General features: G+C 50.8%; 1 long non-coding RNA gene across 1 annotated transcript; it reads left to right on the top strand.

The window, feature by feature from the left end:
• The first annotated feature begins 773 nt into the window (after positions 1–773).
• Positions 774–13,448, top strand: LOC115598137. Its single transcript, XR_003987418.1, has 3 exons — positions 774–801; positions 10,124–10,165; positions 13,417–13,448. It is a non-coding gene; the product is annotated as an uncharacterized LOC115598137 (long non-coding RNA).
• Positions 13,449–14,775: the final 1,327 nt, after the last annotated feature.

Here is a 14,775-nt window from a genome sequence, read left to right as displayed (position 1 = left end):
CGGGAAAACGGCTGCTTTGGGCTGATAGATTCATGGTTTTTCATCAAACGCAAAGCCGTAGGCCGACTGTTGGTTGAGCTGTGGGTAGGGTTCCATGTGAGGGTTAGGGCCAGCCAGAGTTTTCGGTGGCCACTCTTTGCGTTTGTTTGCCAGTCCTGAGCATTCGGACTTTTGGGACCCCATTGAGCCATCCAGGAAAACGGCCGCTTCGGGCTGGTAGATTCAAGGTTTGTGGTCGAACGCAAACCGGTAGGCCGACTGTTGGTGGTGCTGTTTGTAGGGTTTCATGTGAGTGTTAGGGCCAGCCAAAATTTTCAGTGGCCACTCTATGCGTTTGTTTGACAGTCCCGAACGTTCGTACTTTTGGGACTCTATTCAACCATGCGGGAAATGGCCTCTTCGGGGTGGTAGATTCAAGGTTTGTGGTGAAAAGCTAACACGTAGGCCTACTGTTCTTGGTGTTGTGGGTAGGGTTCCATGTGAGGGTTAGGGCCAGCATAAGTTTTCAGTGGCCACTCTTTGCGTTTGTTTGACAGTATTGACCATTCAGACTTTTGGGACCCCATTCAGCGATCCGGGAAATGGCCGCTTAGGGCTGGTAGATTCAAGGTTTTTGGTCAAACGCAAACCCGTAGGCCGACTGTTGGTGGTGCTGTGGGTAGGGTTCCATGTGAGGGTTAGGGCCAGCGAAATTTTTCAGTGGCCACTCTTTGCTTTTTTTTGCCAGTCCCGACTGTTCTTACTTCTGGGACCCCATTCAGCGATCTGGGAAAACGGCCGCTTCGGGCTGTTAGATTCAAGGTTTGTGTTAAAAAGCAAAGCCGTAGGCCGACTGTTGATGGTGCTGCAGGTAGAGTTCCATGTGAGGGTTTAGGCCAGAAAAAGTTTTCAGTGTCCACTCATTGCGTTTGTTTGACAGTCTTGACCGTTCAGACTTTTGGGACCCAATTCAGCGATACGGGAAAACGGCCGCTTCGGGCTGGTAGATCAAGGTTTGTGGTCAAACGCAAACCAGTAGGCCGACTATTGGTGTGGTTTGGGTGGGGTTCCATGTGAGGGTTAGGGCCAGCCAAAATTTTCAGTGGCCACTCTTTGCGTTTGTTTGCCAGTCTTGACCGTTCTTTCTTCTGGGACCCCATTCAGCGATACGGGAAAGCGGCCGCTTCGGGCTGGTACATTCAAGGTTTGTGTTAAAACGCAAAGCCGTAGGCCGACTGTTGGTGGTGCTGTGGGTAGAGTTCCATGTGAGGGTTAGGGCCAGCCAAAGTTTTCAGTGGCCACTCTTTGCGTTTGTTTGCCAGTCCTGAGCATTCGGACTTTTGGGACCCCATTCAGCGATCGGGGAAAAAGGACGCTTTGGGCTGGTAGATTCAAGGTTTGTGGTCAAACGCAAACCGGCCGGCCGACTGTTGGTGTTGCTATGGGTAGGGTTCCATGTGAGGGTTAGGGCCAGCCAAAGTTTTCACTGGTCACTCTTTGCGTTTGTTTGCCAGTCCCAACCGTTCTTACTTCTGGGACCCCATTCAGTGATCCAAGAAGAGGGCAGCTTCGGTCTGGTATATTCAATGTTTGTGGTGAAAAGCTAACACGTAGGCCGACTGTTTCTGGTGCTGTGTGTAGGGTTCAGTGTGAGGGTTAGGGCCAAAAAATGTTTCAGTGGCCACTCTTTGCGTTTTTCTGCCAGTCCAGACCATTCGTAGTTTTCGGACCCCATTCAGCGTTTCGGGAAAATTGCCATTTCTGTCTGGTAGATTCATGGTGTGTGGTCAAACGCAAACCGGTAGGCCAAATGGTGGTGGTGCTGTGGATAGGGTTCCATGTGAGGGTTAGGGCCAGCCAAAGTTTTCAGTGGCCACTCTTTGCATTTGTTTTCCAGTCCCGACCATTTAGAGTTTTAGGACCCCAGTCAGCCATCACGGAAATGGCAGCTTCGGGCTGGAAGATTCAAAGTCTGTGGTAAAACGCAAACCGGTAGGCCGAATGTTGGTGTGCTGTGGGTAGGGTTCCCTGTGAGGGTTAGGGCCAGCCAAAGTTTTCAGTGGCCACTCTTTGCGTTTGTTTGCCAGTTCTTATATTTTAGACTTTTCGGACCCCATTCAGCCATCCGGGAAATGGAAGCTTCGGGCTGGTAGATTCAAGGTTTGTGGTAAAACTAAAACCCGTAGGCCGACTGTTGGTGGTGCTTTGGGTGGGGTTCCATGTGAGGGTTAGGGCCAGGCAAAGTTTTCAGTGGCCACTCTTTGCGTTTGTTTGACAGTCCCGACCGTTCGGACTTTTGGGACCCCATTGAGCCATCCAGGAAAACGGCCGCTTCGGGCTGGTATATTCAAGGTTTGTGGTAAAACGCAAAGCCCTAGGCCGACTGTTGGTGGTGCTGTGGGTAGGCTCCATGTGAGCATTAGGGCCAGAATAAGTTTTCAGTGGCCACTCTTTGCGTTTTTTTCCATACCCGACCGTTCGGACTTTTTTTGACCATTCAGCCATCCGGGAAATGGCCACTTCAGGCTGGCAGATTCAAGGTTTGTGGTCAAACGCAAACAGGTAGGCCAACTGTTTGTGGTGCTGTGGGTAGGGTTCCATGTGAGGGTTAGGGCCAGCATAAGTTTTCAGTGGCCACTCTTTGCGTTTTTTTACCAGTCCCAACTGTTCGGACTTTTGGGACCCCATTGAGCCATCAAGGAAAACGGCCGCTTCGGGCTGGTATATTCAAGGTCTGTGGAAAAACGAAAAGCCGTAGGCCGACTGTTGGTGGTGTTGTGGGTAGGGTTCCATGTGAGGGTTAGGGCCAGCCAAAGTTTTCAGTGGCCACTCTTTGCGTTTGTTGGCCAGTCCCGAGTGTTCGAACTTTTTGGAACCCATTGAGCCATCCAGGAAAACGGCCGCTTCGGGCTGGTAGATTCAAGGTTTGTGGTCAAACGTAAACCGGTAGGCCTACTGTTGCTGGTGCTGTGGGTAGGGTTCCGTGTGAGGGTTAGGGCCAGCATAAGTTTTCGGTGGCCACTCTTTGCGTTTGTTTGACAGTCCAGGCCATTCGGACTTTTGGGACCCCATTCATTCATCTGTGAAAATGGCCGCTTCGGGCTGGTAGATTAAAGGTTTGTGGTAAAACGCAAACCAGTAGGCCGACTGTTCGTGGTGCTGTGGTTAGGGTTCCATGTGAGGGTTTGGGCCAGCCAAAGTTTTCAGTGGCCACTCATTGCGTTTGTTTGACAGTCTTGACAGTTCAGACTTTTGGGACCCCATTCAGCGATCCGGGAAAACGGCCGCTTCAGGCTGGTAGATTCAAGGTTTGTGGTCAAACGCAAACCCGTAGGCCGACTGTTGGTGGTGCTGTGGGTAGGGTTCCATGTGAGGGTTAGGGCCAGCCAAAGTTTTCAGTGGCCACTCTTTGCGTTTGTTTGTCAGTCCTGACCGTTCTTACTTCTGGTACCCCATTCAGTGATCCAGGAAAATGGCCGCAACGGGCTGGCAGATTCAAGGCTTGTGGTCAAACGCAAAGCCGTAGGCCAACTGTTGGTGGTGCTTTGGGTAGGGTTCCATGTGACGGTTAGGGCCAGCATAAGTTTTCAGTGGCCACTCTTTGCATTTGTTAGCCAGTCCTGACCATTCGGACTTTTGGGACCCCATTCAGAGATCTGGGAAAACGGCCGCTTTGTGCTGGTAGATTTAAGGTTTGTGATAAAACGCAAAGCCGTAGGCCGACTGTTGGTGCTGCTATGGGTAGAGTTCCATGTGAGAGTTAGGGCCAACCAAATTTTTCAGTGGCCACTCTTTGCGTTTGATTACTAGTCCCGACCATTCGGACTTTTTGGACCCTATTCAGCCATCCGGGAAAAGGCCGCTTCGGGCTTGCAGATTCAAGGTTTGTGGTCAAACGCAAACCGGCCGGCCGACTGTTGGTCGTGCTGTTGGTAGGGTTCCATGTGAGAGTTAGGGCCAACCAAATTTTTCAGTGGCCACTCTTTGCGTTTGTTTACTAGTCCCGACCATTCGGACTTTTTGGACCCTATTCAGCCATCCGGGAAAAGGCCGCTTCGGGCTTGCAGATTCAAGGTTTGTGTTAAAAAGCAAAGCCGAAGGCCGACTGTTGATGGTGCTGTGGGTAGAGTTCCATGTGAGCATCAGGGCCAGCCAAAGTTTTCAGTGGACACTCTTTGCGTTTGTTAGCCAGTCTTGACCGTTCAGACTTTTGGGACCCCATTCAGCGATCCGGGAAATGGCCGCTTCGGGCTTGTAGATTCAAGGTTTTTGGTCAAACGCAAACCCGTAGGCCGACTGTTGGTGGTGCTGTGGGTAGGGTTCCATGTGAGGGTTAGGGCCAGCATAAGTTTTCAGTGGCCACTCTTTGCGTTTGTTTGCCAGTCCAGGCCATTCGGACTTTTGGGACCCCATTCAGTCATCTGCAAAAATGGCCGCTTCGGGCTGGTAGATTCAAGGTTTGTGCTCAAACGCAAACCTGTAGGCCGACTGTTGGTGGTGCTGTGGGTAGGGTTCCATGTGAGGGTTATGGCTAGCCAAAGGTTTCAGTGGCCACTCTTTGCGTTTGTTTTCCAGTCCTGAGCATTCGGACTCTTGGGTCTCCATTCAGCGATCCGGGAAAATGGCCACTTCAGGCTGGTAGATTCAAGGTTTGTGATAAAACGCAATCCCGTAGGCCAACTGTTGGTGGTGCTGTGGGTAGGGTTCCATGTAAGCATTAGGGCCAGCCAAAGTTTTCAGTGGCCACTCTTTGCGTTTGTTAGCCAGTCCTGACCATTCGGACTTTTGGGACCCCATTCAGAGATCTGGGAAAACGGCCGCTTCGGGCTGGTAGATTTAAGGTTCGTGGTAAAACGCAAAGCCGTAGGCCGACTGTTGGTGGTGCTGTGGGTAGAGTTCCATGTGAGGGTTTGGGCCAGCATAAGTTTTCAGTGGCCACTCTTTGCATTTGTTTGCCAGTCCAGGCCATTCGGACTTTTGGGACCCCATTCAGTCATCTGCTAAAATGGCCGCTTCGGGCTGGTAGATTAAAGGTTTGTGTTAAAACGCAAACCCGTAGGCCCACTGTATCTGGTGCTGTGGGTAGGGTTCCATGTGAGGGTTAGGGCCAGCATAAGTTTTCAGTTGCCACTCTTTGCGTTTGTTAGCCAGTCCTGACCATTCGGACTTTTGGGACCCCATTCAGAGATCCGGGAAAACGGCCGCTTTGTGCTGGTAGATTTAAGGTTTTTGATAAAACGCAAAGCCGTAGGCCGACTGTTGCTGATTTTGTGGGTAGAGTTCCATGTGAGGGTTAGGGCCAGCATAAGTTTTCAGTGGCCACTCTTTGCGTTTGTTTGCCAGTCCTGAGCATTCGGACTTCTGGGAGCCCATTCAGCGATCCGGGAAAACGGCCGCTTCGGGCTGGTAGATTCAAGGTTTGTGGTCAAACGCAAACCGGCCGGCCGACTGTTGGTGGTGCTGTGGGTAGGGTTCCATGTGAGGGTTAGGGCCAGCCAAAGTTTTCAGTGGCCACTCTTTGCGTTTGTTTGCCAGTCCTGAGCATTCGGACTTTTGGGACCCCATTCAGCGATCCGTGAAAACGGCCGCATTGGGCTGATAGAGTCAAGGTTTGTGGTCAAACGCAAAGGTTTAGGCCGACTGTTGGTGGTGCTGTGGGTAGGGTTCCATGTGAGGGTTAGGGCCAGCATAAGTTTTCAGTGGCCACTCTTTGCGTTTGTTTGCCAGTCCAAGCCGTTCGTACTTCTGGGACCCCATTCAGCGTTTCGGGAAAATGGCTACTTCGGGCTGGTAGATCCAAGATTTGTGGTAAAACGCAAAGCCGTAGGCGGACTGTTTGTGGTGCTGTGGGTAGGGTTCCATGTGAGGGTTAGGGCCAGCCAAAGTTTTCAGTGGCTACTCTTTGTGTTTGTTTGCCAGTCCCAACCGTTCTTACTTCTGAGACCCCATTCAGTTATCCAACAAAATGGCCGCTTCGGTCTAGTATATTCAAGGTTTGTGGTAAAACGCAAAGCCGTAGGCCGACTGTTGGTGGTGCTGTGGGTAGGGTTCAATGTGAGGGTTAGGGCCAGCCAAAGTTTTCAGTGGCCACTATTTGCGTTTTTCTGCCAGTCCAGACCATTCGTACTTTTGGGACCCCATTCAGCGTTTCGGGAGAATTGCCATTTCTGTCTGGTAGATTCAAGGTGTGTGGTCAAACGCTAACAATTAGGCCGACTGTTGGTGGTGCTGTGGGTACGGTTCTATGTGTGCGTTAGGGCAAGCATAAGTTTTCAGTGGCCACTCTTTGCATTTGTTTTCCAGTCCCGACCATTTAGACTTTTGGGACCCCATTAAGCCATCCGGGAAAACGGCCGCTTCGGGCTGGTAGATTCAAGGTTTGTGGTAAAACGCAGACCCGTAGGCCGACTGTTGTAGGTGCTGTGGGTAGGGTTCCATGTGTAGGTTAGGGCCAGGCAAAGTTTTCAGTGGCCACTCTTTGCCTTTGTTTGCCAGTCCTGGCCATTCGGACATTTAGGTCCCCATTCAGCAATCTGGGAAAATGGCCGATTCGGGCTGGAAGATTCAAGGTTTTTTGTTAAAACGCAAACCCGTAGGCCGACTGTTGGTGGTGCTGCGGGTAGGATTCCATGTGAGGGTTAGGGCCAGCCAAATTTTTCAGTGGCCACTCTTTGCGTTTTTCTACCAGTCCAGACTATTCTTACTTTTGGGACCCCATTCAGCGTTTCGGGAGAATTGCCATTTCTGTCTGGTATATTCAAGGTGTGTGGTCAAACGCTAACACGTAGGCCGACTGTTGGTAGTGCTGTGGGTAGGGTTCCATGTGAGGGCTAGGGCCAGCATAAGTTTTCAGTGGCCACTCTTAGCATTTGTTTTCCAGTCCCGACCATTTAGACTTTTGGGACCCCATTCAGCCCTCCGGGAAATGGCAGCTTCGGGCTGGAAGATTCAAAGTTTGTGGTAAAACGCAAACCCGTAGGCCGACTGTTGGTGGTGCTGTGGGTAGGGTTCCATGTGAGCGTTAGGGCCAGCCAAAGTTTTCAGTGGCCTCTCTTTGCGTTTGTTTGCCAGTCCCGACCATTCTTACTTCTGGGACCACATTCAGTGATCCCAGAAAATGGCTGCTATAGCTTGGAAGATTCTAGGTTTGAGGTAAAACGTAAACCCGTAGGCCGACTGTCGGTGGTGCTGTGGTTAGGGTTCCATGTGAGGGTTTGGGCCAGCCAAAGTTTTCATTGGCCACTCATTGCGTTTCTTTGACAGTCCTGAGCATTCGGACTTTTGGGACCCCAGACAGCGATCCGGGAAAACGGCCGCTTCGGTCTGGTAGATACAAGGTTTGTGGTAAAACGCAAAGCCGTAGGCCAACTGTTGGTGGTGCTGTGGGTAGGGTCCCATGTGAGGGTTAGGGCCAGCATAAGTTTTCAGAGGCCACTCTTTGCGTTTGTTTGCCAGTCCAAGCCGTTCGTACTTTTGGGACCCCATTCAGCGTTTCGGGAGAATGGCTACTTCGGGCTGGTAGATGCAAGGTTTGTGGTAAAACGCAAACCGGTAGGCCGAGTGTTGGTGGTGCTGTGGGTAGGGTTCCATGTGAGAGAAAGAGCCAGGAAAAGTTTTCAGTGGTCTCTCTTTCGGTTTTCTTCCAAGTTCAGACCGTTAGGACTTTTGGGACCCCATTCATCGATCCGGGAAAATAGCCGCTTCGGGCTGGTAGATTCAAGGTTTGTGGTAAAACGCAGACCCGTAGGCCGACTGTTGGTGTTGCTGTGGGTACGGTTCCATGTGCGGGTAAGGGCCAGCCAAATATTTCAGTGGCCACTCTTTGCGTTTGTTTTCAAGCCTTGACCATTTGGACTTTTGGGACCCCATTAAGCTATCTGGGAAAACGGCCTCTTCGGGCTGGTAGATTCAAGGTTTTTTGTAAAACGCAAACCCGTAGGCTGACTGTTGATGGTGCTGTGGGTAGGGTTCCATGTGAGGGTTAGATCCAGCCAAAGTTTTCAGTGGCCACTCTTTGCGTTTGTTTGCCAGTCCTGACCATTCAGACATTTAGGTCCCCATTCAGCCATCTGGGAAATCGGCCGCTTCAGGCTGGAAGTTTCAAGGTTTTTGGTAAAACGCAAACCTGTAGGCCGACTTCTGGTGGTGCTGTAGTTAAGGTTCCATGGGAGGGTTAGGGCCAGCCAAAGTTTTCAGTGGCCACTCTTTGCGTTTGTTTACCAGTCCAGACCGTTAGGACTTTTGGGACCCCATTCAGCCATGCAGGAAAATAGCCGCTTCGGGCTGGTAGACTCAAGGCTTGTGGTCAAACGCAAAGCCGTAGGCCAACTGTTGGTGGTGCTGTGGGTAGGGTTCCATGTGAGGGTTAGGGCCAGCATAAGTTTTCAGTGGCCACTCTTTGGTTTGTTTGCCAGTCCAGACCTTTGAGACTTTTGGGACCTCATTCACCCATCCGGGAAAACGGCCGCTTCGGGCTGCTAGATTCAAGTTTTGTGGCAAAACTAAAACTTTTAGGCCGACTGTTGGTGGTACTGTGGCTAGATTTCCATGTGAGGTTTAGGGCGAACCATAGTTTTCAGTGGCCACTCTTTGCGTTTGTTTGCCAAGCCAGACCGTTCGGACTTTTGGGACCCCATTCAGCCATCCGGGAAAATGGCCGCTTCGGGCTGGTAGATTCAAGGTTTGTGGTAAAACGGAAACCTGTAGGCCGACTGTTGGTGGTGCTGTGGGTAGGATTCCATGTGAGGATTAGGGCCAGTCAAAGTTTTCAGTGTTCACTCTTTGCGTTTGTTTGCCATTCCAGGCCATTCGGACTTTTGGGACCTCATTCAGCGATCCGGGAAAAATAGCCGCTACGGGCTGGTAGATTCAAGGTTTGTGGTAAAACGCAAACTCGTAGGCCTATTGTTCGAGTAGCTTTGGCTAGAGTTCCATGTGAGGGTTAGGGCCAGCCAAAGTTTTCAGTGGCCACTCTTTCCGTTTGTTTGCCTGTTCCGACTGTTCGGAGGGTGGGGACCCCATTCACCGATCCAAGAAAACAGCCTCTTCGGGCTGGTAGACTCAAAGTTTGTGGTAAAACGCAAACCCGTAGGCCGACTGTTGGTGGTTCTGTGGGTAGAGTTCCACGTGAGAGTTAGGGCCAGCCAAAGTTTTCAGTGGCCACTCTTTGCGTTTGTTTGCCAGTCCTTACCCTTCGGAACTTTGGGACCCCATTAAGCCATCCGGGAAAACGGCCGCTTCGGGCTGGTAGATTCAAGGTTTGTGGTAAAACGCAGACCCGTAGGATGACTCTTGTAGGTGCTGTGGGTAGGGTTCCATGTGTAGGTTAGGGCCAGGCAAAGTTTTCAGTGGCCACTCTTTGCGTTTGTGTGCTAGTCCTTACCCTTCGGAACTTTGGGACCCCATTAAGCCATCCGGGAAAACGGCCGCTTCGGGCTGGTAGATTCAAGGTTTGTGGTAAAACGCAGACCCGTAGGATGACTGTTGTACGTGCTGTGGGTAGGGTTCCATGTGTAGGTTAGGGCCAGGCAAAGTTTTCAGTGGCCACTCTTTGCGTTTGTTTGCCAGTCCTGACCCTTCGGAACTTTGGGACCCCATTAAGCCATCCGGGAAAACGGCCGCTTCGGGCTGGTAGATTCAAGGTTTGTGGTAAAACGCAGACCCGTAGGATGACTGTTGTAGGTGCTGTGGGTAGGGTTCCATGTGTAGGTTAGGGCCAGGCAAAGTTTTCAGTGGCCACTCTTTGCCTTTGTTTGCCAGTCCTGACCATTCGGACATTTAGGTCCCCATTCAGCCATCTGGGAAAATGGCCGATTCGGGCTGGAAGATTCAAGGTTTTTTGTTAAAACGCAAACCCGTAGGCCGACTTCTGGTGGTGCTGTAGTTAGGGTTCCATGTAAGAGAAAGGGCCAGCCAAAGTTTTCAGTGGCCACTCTTTGCGTTTGTTTGCCAGTCCTGACCATGCGGACTTTTGGGAGCCCATTCAGCGATCCCGGAAAACGGCTGCTTCGGGCTGGTAGATTCAAGCTTTGTAGTAAAACGCAAACCCGTAGGCCGACTGTTGGTGGTGCTGTGGGTAGGTTTCCGTGTGAGGGTTAGGGCCAGCTAAAGTTTTCAGTGGCCACTCTTTGCGTTTGTTTACCAGTCCTGACCGTTCGGACTTTTTGGACCCCATTCAGCCATCCGGGTAAACGGCCGCTTCGGACTGGTAGATTCGAGGTTTGTGGTAAAACGCAAACCCGTAGGGCGACTCTTGGTAGTGCTGTGGGTAGGGTTCCATGTGAGGGTTAGGGCCAGCCAAATATTTCAGTGGCCACTCTTTGCGTTTGTTTTCCAGTCCTAACCGTTTGGACTTTTTGGACCCCATTAAGCTATCTGGGAAAACGGCCGCTTCGGGAAAACGATTCAAGGTTTGTGGTAAAACGCAAACCTGTAGGCTGACTGTTGGTGGTGCTGTGGGTAGGGTTCCATGTGAGGGTTAGGGCCAGCCAAAGTTTTCAGTGGCCACTCTTTGCGTTTGTTTGCCATTCCAGGCCATTCGGACTTTTGGGACCCCATTCAGCAATCCAGGAAATGGCCGCTTCGGGCTGGTAGATTCAAGGTTTGTGGTAAAACACAAACCCATTGGCTGACTGTTAGTCATGATGTGGGTAATGTTCCATGTGAGGGCTAGGGCCAGCCAAAGTTTTCAGTGGCCATTCTTTGCGTTTGATTGCCAGTCCAGAGCCTTCGGACTTTTTGGACCCTATTCAGCAAACCGGGAACACGGCCGCTTCGGGCTGCTAAATTCAAGGTTTGTGGTCAAAAGCTAACCCGTAGGCCGACTGTTGGTGGCGCTGTGGGTAGGGTTCCATGTGAGGGTTAACGTCAGCCAATGTTTTCCGTGGCCACTCTTTGCGTTTGTTTGCCAGTCCAGACTGATCGGAGTTTTGGGAGCCCATTCAGAGATCTGGGAAAACGCTCGCATCAAGCTGATATATTCAAGTTTTGTGGTAAAACGCAAGCCCGTAGGCCGACTGTTGCTGGTGCTGTGGGTAGAATTCCATGTGAGGGTTAGAGCCAGCCAAAGTTTTCAGTGGCCACTATTTGCGTTTGTTTTCAATGTCTGACGGTTCGGACTTCTGGGACCCCATTCATCGATCCAGGAAAGCGGCCGCTTCGGGCTGGTATATTCAAGGATTGTGGTGAAACGCAAACGTAGGCCGACTGTTGGTGGTGCTGTGGGTAGGGTTTCCTGTTAAGGTGAGGGCCAGACAAACTTTTCAGTGGCCGCTCTTTGCATTTGTTTTCCACTCCGGACCATTCGGACTTCTGGGACCCCAATCATCGATCTGGGAAAACGGCCGCTTCGAGCTGTTAGATTGAGGGTTTGTTGTAAAACATAAGCCTTAAGCCCGAAGGCCGACTGTTGGTGTTGCTGTGAGTAGGGTTCCATGTGAGGGTTAGGGCCAGCCAAACTTTTCAGTGGCCACTCTTTGAATTTTTTTTACCAGTCTCGACTGTTCGGACTTTTGGGACCCCATTCATCGATCCAGGAAAATGTCCACTTCGAGATAGTAGATTCAAGGTTTGTGGTAAAACGCAAACCCGTAGGCCGACTGTTAGTGGTGCTGTGGGAAGGGTTTCCTGTTAAGGTGAGGGCCAGACAAAGTTTTCAGTGGCCACTCTTTTAATTTTATTTACCAGTCCTGACTGTTCAGACTTTTGGGACCCTATTCAGCCATTTGGGAAAATGGCCGCTACGGGCTGGTAGGGTCAAGGTTTGTGGAAAAACACAAACCCGTAGGCCAACTGTTGGTGTTGCTGTGAGTAAAGTTCCATGTGAGGGTTAGTTCCAGCCAAAGTTTTCAGTGGCCACTCTTTGCGTTTGTTTTCCAGTCACGACCATTCGGACTTTTTGGACCCCATTCAGCCATCTGGGAAAAAAGCCGCTTCCGGCTTGTAGATTCAAGGTTTGTGGTAAAAGGCAAGCCCATAGGCCGACTTTAGATGGTGCTGTGGGTAGGGTTCTATGTGAGGGTTAGGGCCAGCCAAAGTTCTCAATGTCTACTCTTTGCGTTTGTTTTCAAGTCCAGACCATTTGGACCTTTGGAACCACATTCAGCCATTCGGGAAAACGGCCGCTATGGGCTGGTAGATTCAAGGTTTGTCATAAAACGCAAACCCGTAGGCCGACTCTTGGTGGTGCTTTGGGTAGGGTTCCATGTGAGGGTAAGGGCCAGCCAAAGTTTTCAGTGGCCACTCTTTGCGTTTGTTTGCCAGTCCCGACCATTCGGACTTTTTGGACCCCATTCAGCCATCTGGGAAAAAAGCCGCTTCTGGCTTGTAGATTCAAGGTTTGTGGTAAAAGGCAAGCCCATAGGCCGACTTTAGATGGTGCTGTGGGTAGGGCTCTATGTGAGGGTTAGGGCCAGCCAAAGTTCTCAATGTCCACTCTTTGCGTTTGTTTTCCAGTCAGGACCATTCGGACTTTGGGGACCCCATTCAGCCATCCGGGAAAACGGCCAGTTCAGGCTTGTAGATTGATGTTTTGTGGTAAAACGCAAACCCGTATGCCGACTGTTGGTGATGCTATAGGAAGAGTTCAATGTGAGGGCTAGGGCCAGCCAAAGTTTCCAGACGCCACTCTTTGCATTTGTTTGCCAGTCCTGACCGTTCGGACTTTTGCGACCCCATTCAGCCATCCAGGAAATGGTCACTTTGGGCTGATAGATTCAAGGTTTGTGGTCAAATGCTAACACGTAGGCCGACTGTTGGTGTTTCTTTGGGTAAGGTTCCATGTGGGGGTTAGGGCCAGCCAAAGTTTTCAGTGGCCACTCCTTGCGTTTTTTTTGTCAGTCCAGACCGATCGGACTTCTGGGAACCCCATTTACCCATGCGGGAAAACGTCCGCTTCGGAATAGTAGATTCAATGTTTGTGGTAAAACGCAAACCATTATGCCGACTCTTGGTGGTGCTGTGAGTAAGGTTCCATGTGAGGGTTTGGGCCAGCCAAAGTTTTAAGTGGCCACTCTTTCGTTTGTTTGCCAGTCCTGACCGTTCGGACTTTTGGGACCCCATTTAGCCATCTGGGAAAACGGCCACTTCGGGCTAGTAGATTGAAGTTTTGTGGTAAAATGCAAACCCCTAGTCCGACTGTTGGTGGTGCTATGGGTAAGGTTCCATGTGAGGGCTAGGGCCAGCCACTATTTGCGTTTGTTTTCCAGTCCTGACCATTCAGACCTTTGGGACCCCATTCAACCATCCGGGAAACGGCCGCTTCGGGCTGGTAGATTAAAGGTTTGTGGTAAAATGTAAACCCGTAGGCCGACTGTTGGTGGTGCTGTAGGTAGGGTTCCATGTGAGGGTTAGAGCAAGCCAAAGTTTCAGTGGCCACTCTTTGAATTTGTTTGACAGTCCAGACCGTTTGGACTTTTTGGACCCCATACAGCCATCCAGGAAAACGGCTGCTTCGGGCTGGTATATTGAAGGTTTGTGGTTAAACGCAACCCCATAGGCCGACTTTTGATGGTGCTGCGGGTAGGGTTCCATGTGAGGGTTAGGGCCAGCCAAATTTTCAATGGCCACTCTTTGCGTTTGTTTGCCACTCCAGAGCATTCGGACTTTTGGGACCCCATTAATCGATCAAGGAAAACGGCCTCTTCGGGATATTAGATTAAAGGATTGTGGTAAAACGCAAACCCGTATGCCGACTGTTGGTGGTGCTGTGGGAAGGGTTCTCTGTGAGGGTTAGAGGAAGCAAAAGTTTTCAGTGGCCACTGTATGTGTTTTTTTGCTAGTCCCGACCGTTTGGACCTTTGGGACCCCATTAATCAATCCGGGAAAACGGCTGCTTCGGGCTAGTAGATTGAAGGTTTTTGATAAAACGCAAGCCCGTAGTCCTACTATTGATATTGCTGCTGGTAGAGTTCCATGTTAGGCTTCGGTCTACCCAAAGATTTCCGGGACCACTCTTTGCGTTTCTTTGCGACTAATGACCGTTCGGACTTCTGGGAATTCATTCTGCGATCCGGGAAAAAGGCCGCTTCGGGCTGGTAGATTCAAGGTGTGTGGTAAAACGCAAACCCGTAGGCTGACTGTTAGTGGTGCTGTCGTTAGGGTTCCATGTGAGGGTTAGGGCCAGCCAAAGTTTTCAGTGGCCACTCTTTGCGTTTGTTTGTCAGTCCCGACCGTTCGGACTTCTGGGACCCCATTCAGCGATCCGGGAAAACGACTTCTTCGGGCTGGTAGATTCTAGGTTTGTGGTAAAACGGGAGCCCGTAGGCCGACTGTTTGTAGTGGTGTGGGTAAGGTTCCATGTGAGGGTTAGGGCCAGCCAAAGTTTTCAGTGGCCACTCTTTGAAATTTTTTACCAGTTAGGACTGTTTGGACTTTTGGAACCCCATTCAGCCATCCGGGAAAATGGCAGCTTCGGTATGGTAGGGCCAAGGTTTGTGGAAAAACACAAACCCGTATGCTGACTGTTGGTGGTGCTGTTGGTAGGGTTCCATGTGAGGGTTAGGGCCAGCCAAAGTTTTCCGTGTACACTCTTTGCGTTTGTTTGCCAGTCCCGAATGTTCAGAATTTTCGAACCCCATTAAGCAATCCGGGAAAACGGCCACTTCGGGCTGGTAGATTAAAGATTTTTGGTCAAAGTCTAATACGTAGGCGGACTCTTGGTGTTGTTGTCGTAGGGTTCCATGTGACAGTTAGGGCCAGCCAAAGTTTTCAGTGGCCATTCTTTGCGTTTGTTTACCAGTCCCGAATGTTCGGACATTTGGGACTCCATTCATTGATACTGGATATGGGCTGCTTCGG

The sequence above is a fragment of the Calypte anna genome, chromosome 3, assembly GCF_003957555.1.
Source record: "Calypte anna isolate BGI_N300 chromosome 3, bCalAnn1_v1.p, whole genome shotgun sequence".
Lineage (NCBI taxonomy): Eukaryota > Metazoa > Chordata > Aves > Apodiformes > Trochilidae > Calypte > Calypte anna.
Note: the sequence above shows the minus strand (reverse complement) of the source record. Positions and strands in the feature narration are given on the sequence as shown.